This window comes from Hemicordylus capensis, chromosome 3 (genome assembly GCF_027244095.1).
Source record: "Hemicordylus capensis ecotype Gifberg chromosome 3, rHemCap1.1.pri, whole genome shotgun sequence".
Taxonomy (NCBI): domain Eukaryota; kingdom Metazoa; phylum Chordata; class Lepidosauria; order Squamata; family Cordylidae; genus Hemicordylus; species Hemicordylus capensis.
In genome coordinates, this window is record NC_069659.1 from 349425026 (window position 1) to 349432157 (window position 7132).

The 7132-nt window shown below is 48.7% G+C and overlaps 1 long non-coding RNA gene across 2 annotated transcripts; it reads left to right on the plus strand.

Annotated features, from left to right (window-relative positions):
• Positions 1 to 3519: 3519 nt before the first annotated feature.
• On the plus strand, positions 3520 to 6469 carry LOC128351508 (uncharacterized). 2 transcript variants are annotated; one of them, XR_008319812.1, is made up of 3 exons: positions 3520 to 3729; positions 4365 to 4513; positions 6098 to 6469. It is a non-coding gene; the product is annotated as an uncharacterized LOC128351508 (long non-coding RNA). The 2 variants fall into 2 exon arrangements; XR_008319813.1 differs by lacking the exon at positions 3520 to 3729 and adding an exon at positions 3929 to 3966.
• Positions 6470 to 7132: the final 663 nt, after the last annotated feature.

Here is a 7132-nt window from a genome sequence, read left to right on the forward strand (position 1 = left end):
GCTGTATTAAAAGAGGCCTGTATTTTGTTAATCTTCTTCATCATTCCAGCCAGAAGCCACACAAAGTGATGCTTTCTAGCACCTGCCCTTCAGCTCGGAACAGTGATTTATCCATACCATATGGTCCATTGTCCCTTCCTCCCTCTCTTGCAGCCATGGCCCACCACATTTGGGGCGCCTCCGTCTTCAGCCCTTTGCTCAGGCTTCTGAAGAAACCACTTTGATTTATGATCAGTATTTCAAACAAAGAGAAAAATTTCATTCTCAGAACTCCATCCGGTTCTCCGTCTATTCATCCTGTGTGCATTTCATAACCCAGCCAGCAAGTGTGGGAAAAATAAGCTGTAATCAAAGGAGTCCTAGATTCTCTCAGGAGGCTACAATGGACTTTTTCGTTCTTTTTGTAGCTTTGGCTTGCTGGAATGAATAAGGAATAAAATGAAATAAAGTTAATTTTGTTCTCAGTGGCTCTGTTTGAGGAGACGCTCCAGGATAGAAGAAGATGCGGAGGTTAAAGGGCAGGTCTCAGCGGGATACCTCGTTCCCAATTCTACCATTATTAAAATATTGTACTGTCTCTGTGAGCGTGTGTGTGTTTAAATGAAGTATTGATGTCAGAATCTTTGCACTGGAAGGAATCTCAACTGCCTATTCTGAGACAAGAAGCTGCATTTATTTATATATACACACATTTATATACCACCTTTCATTCGGAGACACCAAAACATAGGAACATAAGAACAGCCCTGCTGGATCAGGCCCAAGAATGCCCATCTAGTCCAGCATCTTGTTTTGCACAGTGGCCCACCAGATGCCGCTGGAAGCCCACAGGCAAGAGGGGAGGGCATGCCCTCTCTCCTGCTGTGACTCCCCTGCAACTGGGACTCAGAGGCATCCTGCCTTTGAGGCTGGAGGTGGCCTATAGCCCTCCAACTAGTAGCCAATGATAGACCTATGGTTGCATAATAGATGCACCCCCCAAACCCCATAAATGTATAAAAGGTGTTCACATTCCCAATCCCCAACCCCCCTGGAGTTAGCAGCTGACATAGTGCACAGTGAACTGTGCATCCAAGAAGGATTGTTTCCGTGTTAGACAAGAGCCCGCACACACCCCTTTTGAAGGGGGAGGTGGCTCCATGCCCTCAAAGCTGTGTGCCATCACCGCTGTGACCAAACCCCATCTTTCCCAATGGTACTCGGTGTGTGCTGGCATGGAAGCAGTGAGCCCCCATCTCTATTTAGTGTGTGGCTTGCTGTGCATTATGTCAGCTACTTCTACTATTATTATTAGCCAACATGACCCACAGTCTTCCATCCATAGATATGGAAAGGAGCACTGCAGTCCTGCCTGCAGGTGGTTTAACCTCATTCTGCAACAGCCTCCTTGCTGGAGAGGAGAGGTGGTGTTGTGACAGTGAGCTTGAATTGTCCCCTTTGCTAAGCAGGGTCTGCCCTCATTGGCCTTTGGATGGGAAACTACACGTGGGTGCTGTAAGGTATTCCCCTTAAGGGATGGGGTCGTGGGGATATAATATCTGCATGCTTGCAAGCAGAAGGTCCGAGGTTCAATTCCTGGCAGCATCTCCAGGTAGGGCTAAGGAGACTCCTGGCTGTAACTTTGGAGAGCTGCTGCCAGTCAGTGTAGACATTACTGAGCTAGATGGACCAATGGTCTGACTCAGTATAAGGCAGATTTCTCTGTTGTAGGTTCTATGTTCTGTGCGCACTCTCAGGGCTGCCTTTGAAGCTGAGCAGCAGCCCTAGCGGGACTTTTCTGTTGGCAGGGTGTTGGCAGGACTGCAGGGGATGATGGGAGTTGTAGTCTAACAATATCTGGGGACCCAAGTTTAAGAACTCCTGCTGTAAAGGCCTTGTCCTGAAGGGCTTACCGCTTACATTTTGGGAGAGAGGGAGATGGCAAAATGAGAGGATGTTAACCTGGGTGACATGGGATGAGTGTGAGGAAATGTCGTTGCATTTGCTTGGGCTAAAGTTATTTTATTTACTTACTTATTTTACATTTATATCCCACTCTTCCTCCAAGGATCACAGAGCAGTGTACCTGGTTATGTTTATCCTCGCAACCACCCTGCAAGGTGAGTTAGGCTGAAAGATATGTGACTGACCCAAAGTCACCCAGTGAGGATTTGAACTCGAGAATCCCTGGTCCTAGTCCAGGATTTGAATGGGGATTTGAACCCGGGTCTCCCTGGTCCTAGTCCAGCACTCTAACCACTACACCACACTGACTCTGTGTGTACCTAAGTATGTGCATCTTCTCAGAGCATGAGGGTTAAGCCAAAGGCATCACAGAAAAAAGTGGGTGTTGCGGTGAGATCTTAAGGAAGAGAGAGAGTTGGCACTGAGTAGGAGATCTAGGAGAATTCCAGGCCTAATGGGCAGCAAGGGAGCCCTTTTGCAGCCGAAGATGACAAATAAAGTGGCAACTAAATTCTATGAGACAGTGGAGCTATTCTATGAGACGATCAGTGGAAAGCAGGCTAAGGGTGCTTAGTCCGCTTTCCACCGATCGTGAGACTCAGCCAAGCCTGGTTGAGTCAAAGCAGGTCACCTGCTTATACAGCCCTCCCCTAAGCCCGGGTTAGTGGAGCAAGCGCTCCACTAACCTGGGCTTTCCAATTGTGAGTTGCTGTGGCGCAGCTCCATGGCACGGCTACTCATGAGTAGACCCCCCCCCCGGAGGGGAGGCGAAAAGCCACCTCCCAGCTCCAGGGGTCTCTCCATGCTGGAGTTTCTGGGAACTGATCACCCCCCTGCTCTCCCCAGCACCTGCCGGATCTGTTACAGAGCCAGCAGTTGTGTGGGCAGCTTGTTCGGCCGCCCAGAACACACTGTCTGCTTGTGTGTGGGGAGAGGGGGCTAAGCCTGCCCTCCCCACTCACCCTTACAGAGTGGGTCTCACCGATCGTGAGACCCGCCTCAGTGATGAGCACATTCCCTGCCTGAAATGCCATAGTTCAATACTGCAAGACTGAGGCTCACAGAGTTGTGCCCCCGACACAGGAGTAGGGCACCTGCTCCCCACTGTGGATCAGGGCCTCATTCAATCCGTAATCTTAAAGCTACAGGAGTCTAAGTTGAGGGTTCTCAGCCTTGGGTCCTCAGATTGTTGGACTACAACTCCCATCACCCCCAGACACAGTGACCAAAGGCTGGGATGATGGGAGTTGTAGTCCAACAACACCCGGAGACCCACGGTGGGGAACCCTTGGTCTGCCTTGAGTGGCCGCTGCTCCCAAGCGGAGGTCTTTCCCAGTGCCTCTACCTGAGATCCTTCTTACAAGAGAGCCCTTGCCAGGGACGGAACCTGAGGCCTTCCGCATGCAAAAATGCACGCTGTGCCAGTGAGCTCTGACTCCTCACTCAAAATGAGGCTGAAGAGCTCCGTATTTCACCCCTTGCTTCCTGCTTTAGGACGAGGTCTCTGGAGACTCCTTCTTTCAGAACATGCTGAAAGAAGACCCTGCAACTCTCCTTCCAGTACCAAAATCTGCTCACTGGGTCCCAGGGGAAGCCTGTGTCTCTGTTCCTCAGCTCCAAGGCTGGGGTACCATATGCAGACCTGGTCGGTCCCTCTTCCCTCCTTGGCTTGGCTGGCCTCATTGGGGAAAGTCCTAGCGGTAGACTGGATCCCACCACCCAGCTCCCGCCAGCGAGTGACCAAGGCTTTGACAGAGCTTATTAATTTCTTCTCAGTAGTTCCAGGTACGTGCTCAAAGGCAGCAAGGTGGTGAGGGGGGGGGGGCAGTCCAAACCCTAACGGAAGCCACACTCTTAGATGCTGAGTGTACTGAGCACATGAAATACAGCTGCACAAAGATTTAGTGGCTTTCTCTGTACTTAATCTCTTCCTGAGATTCTATTTTTCACTGCGTTTTGAAGGCATTTAGCAAGAATGAGAGCTGCAGAGAGGAGCTGGGGCAAGAATGGGTGGAAGAATGAGTATGCTGCTGTTGGGTTTAAGTGGAGAAAAGGGGTGGGGGCAGGTACCCCTGCTAACTGAGCAAAGAGGCACCTTATAAAAGTGATATGAGAGAGAGAGAGAGAGAGAGAGAGAGAGAGAGAGAGAGAGAGAGAGAGAGAGGGATTGTGCTGTCGAATTGGTGTTGACTCCTGGAGACTGCAGAGCCCTGTGGTTTTCTTTTGGTAGAATACAGGAGGGGTTTACCATTGCTTCCCCCCTCGCAGTATGAGATGATACCTTTCAGCATCTTCCTAGATCACTGCTGCCCAATATAGTACCAGCGGGGATTCGAACCAGCAACCTCTAGCTTGCTAAGTCAAGTCATTTCCCTGCTGCACAAAATCTTATGCTACAACAAATCTGTTCATCTTCACAGTGCCACAGGACCATTGACTTTCCTGCAAAAGATTACCACCGTTACTCCTCTGGAAAACTGCAAGGCAACTAGAATAAGGGAGAATTGTGGGTGGGGCATACTGACCTAGATCAGAGAAGACCCAGAGAAAAAACTAAAGACCACTAAAGGTAAAGTGTGCCATTGAGTTGGTGTCGACTCCTGGCGACCACAGAGCCCTGTGTTTGTCTTTGGTAGAATACAGGAGGGCTTTACCATTGCCTCCGCCCACACAGTATGAGATGATGCCTTTCAGCATCTTCCTAGATTGCTGCTGCCCAATATAGGTGTTTTCCCATAGTATGGGAAACATACTAGAGGGGATTTGAACTGAAAGCCTCTTGCTCTGTAGGCACATTGCTTCCCCGCTGCACCATTAGGTGGCTGACTCCCTTATATTTTCTTTCTTTCTTTTTTCCCTTTTCTTTTTAGTTATATTGACATGTATCATTATCAGCCTTGATATGTCTATATACTGTCAACTTATTGCAATAAAGGGGAAAAAAAGATTTTTTTAAAAAAAATTAGCAGGGGAGAGGAACCTGTCCCTATCTAATCCCAGCACTGCAACCCTCCAGTGGCTGTTGCTCTTCTCTGCCTTATATTTCCTTTTAGATTTCGAGCCCTTTGGGGATAGGGAACCATCTTATTCAGTTATTAGTTATTTTTCTATGTAAACCACTTTGAGAACTTTTGTCAAAAAGTTGAGCTATTTGTTGCTGTCATAGTAGCAAGAGAAGTAGTAGTAGTAGTAGTGTAGTAGTAGTACTAGTAATGGCTGCAAGGGGGTGGAAGTGCAGAGAACTGTGAAGGCTACTGTGGCTACTAACCAGCCTGGACATGAGTAATTCTCCCCAAAGTTCAGGTTGGCTGGAACCTGCTTAGCAAAGGGGGCAATTCATGCTAGACTTGTAAAAGAATATTCTCCAATACATTTAATAGACTGGGTAGAATCATTCTCCAAAATATTCTCTCCTATGTGCAATAATGCGGGAGAATATTCTTTTACAAGTCTCCCTCATGTTTGCTACCACAAGGCCAGCTCTCCTTTAAGAGCTAGTTCTCCATTAGAACATGAGAACAGCCCGGCTGGATCAGGCCCAAGAAGGCCCATCTAGTCCAGCATCCTGTTTCCACACTGGCCCACCATATGCCGCTGGAAGCCACAGGCAGGAGTTGAGGGCATGCCCTCTCTCCTGCTGTTACTCCCCTGCAACTGGTACTCAGAGGCATCCTGTCTTTGAGGCTGGAGGTGGCCTATAGCAACTAGTAGTTGATAGACCTCTCCTTATGCTTGCTAGGCAAAGCATTTCCCTGCTGCGCCATTAGGTGGCTACCTGCTGTGAAAGAGGGTTCCAGACAAAAAGCAAGGATTGCCCACATTCAATAGCAAAAGGGAGGAATGTCCCTCATTCAGAGCACTCAGGGTGGAGTCAAAGTGGGATACCTTATTGAGTTAAGATGGAGATCTGCATTTTCTCACACTAGGGCTCTGAAACGTGGGTCCCCACCATAGGGATGTAGAAAGCTGCCCGATACCAAGTCAGACCCTTGGTCTGTCCAGCTCAAGGTGGTCTACAGTGACTGGCAGCCAGCCGGCTCACCAAGGGTTCTGGCAGGAGTCTCTCTCTCAGCCCTACCTGCTGATCCTGCTGAGGTCATACGTTGAAAGTATGAGAGCAGACTGGAAACATATAATGATTGTTTTTGCTTAGGACCAGCGTGAATTCTTCTGGCAACCCGGCATTTGTCTGCCTCTTCTATATCCCTGTTAACAAACACGGCACAGGAAGGGATCCGTTTTGCGGACTGAAGCAGTACAAAAGGCTGCCCACCTGACAGTGGCTCCGAGGACATTATGGGAACAGGACATTACGGGAACAGCAGGGACCCAAGTTCAAGAGTTTTCCTGACATGGTGGAGCTCTTCTTCCTCCCCCCCCCCCCACCGCCCAGCCCACCCTCCTGCTGTGCAAGGCCTGATTCATCACTGGGCTGCTTCTGTGTTTCAAGCATTTGATGCTTCACAAAAAGATTTCACAAAGAACAGCTGGCTGATCCATCTTTGACATAAAAATGGCCCCGAGTTCAGTGTTGTTGGTTTCCTTCTTGGGCCCGTGTCCTGTCTCTGTCCAAAGGAACAGTTGCTAAAGAAGGCTCGTCAGAGATAACGGCGAGGACATACTTTTAAGACCTGGCTCTTCTTTCCCCTCTTGTTCTTGCTTATAAAAATAAGGCCTCAAGTAGAAAGAAAAAGAAAAGGGGCTTTCGCTCTTCATGTTCCCCAAGGCGTTTGAAGCTTCAATGGCTCCTCATTAAGAGGAAACATTTTTAAAAGGCAATGAACAATAGAAGAGATGGTATATACAAGTGTGTGGGATCACAGCAGAAATGCTGCAGTATATCCCTGGTGTGCAGGTGTTACCTGACTGTAGCTGAGCCAGGTGAAAAAACAAAAGTTAGCAGCAAAGGAGGAGTCCTTCCCGGCTGTAATTTGGGTCTTGCTTCTTGTACAACTGAACTTCCCCCTTTGTTCCTCAGGGCACAAACAGTTGTTTTTATGTTAGTTGGGGGTGGCTAATCTCCGCCATCCTTAAATGTGTCAAACCCCTTCCCCCGCAGAAATACAACATTGTGAAGGTGTTGGTGAGAAAACTAAAGAGATTCAGACACCTCCCCCCTCCCCCCAAACACAGACTGTATTCTTCAACTTGAGAAACTTCCCACTCTTTTTGTTCAAGTCCTCCTTCC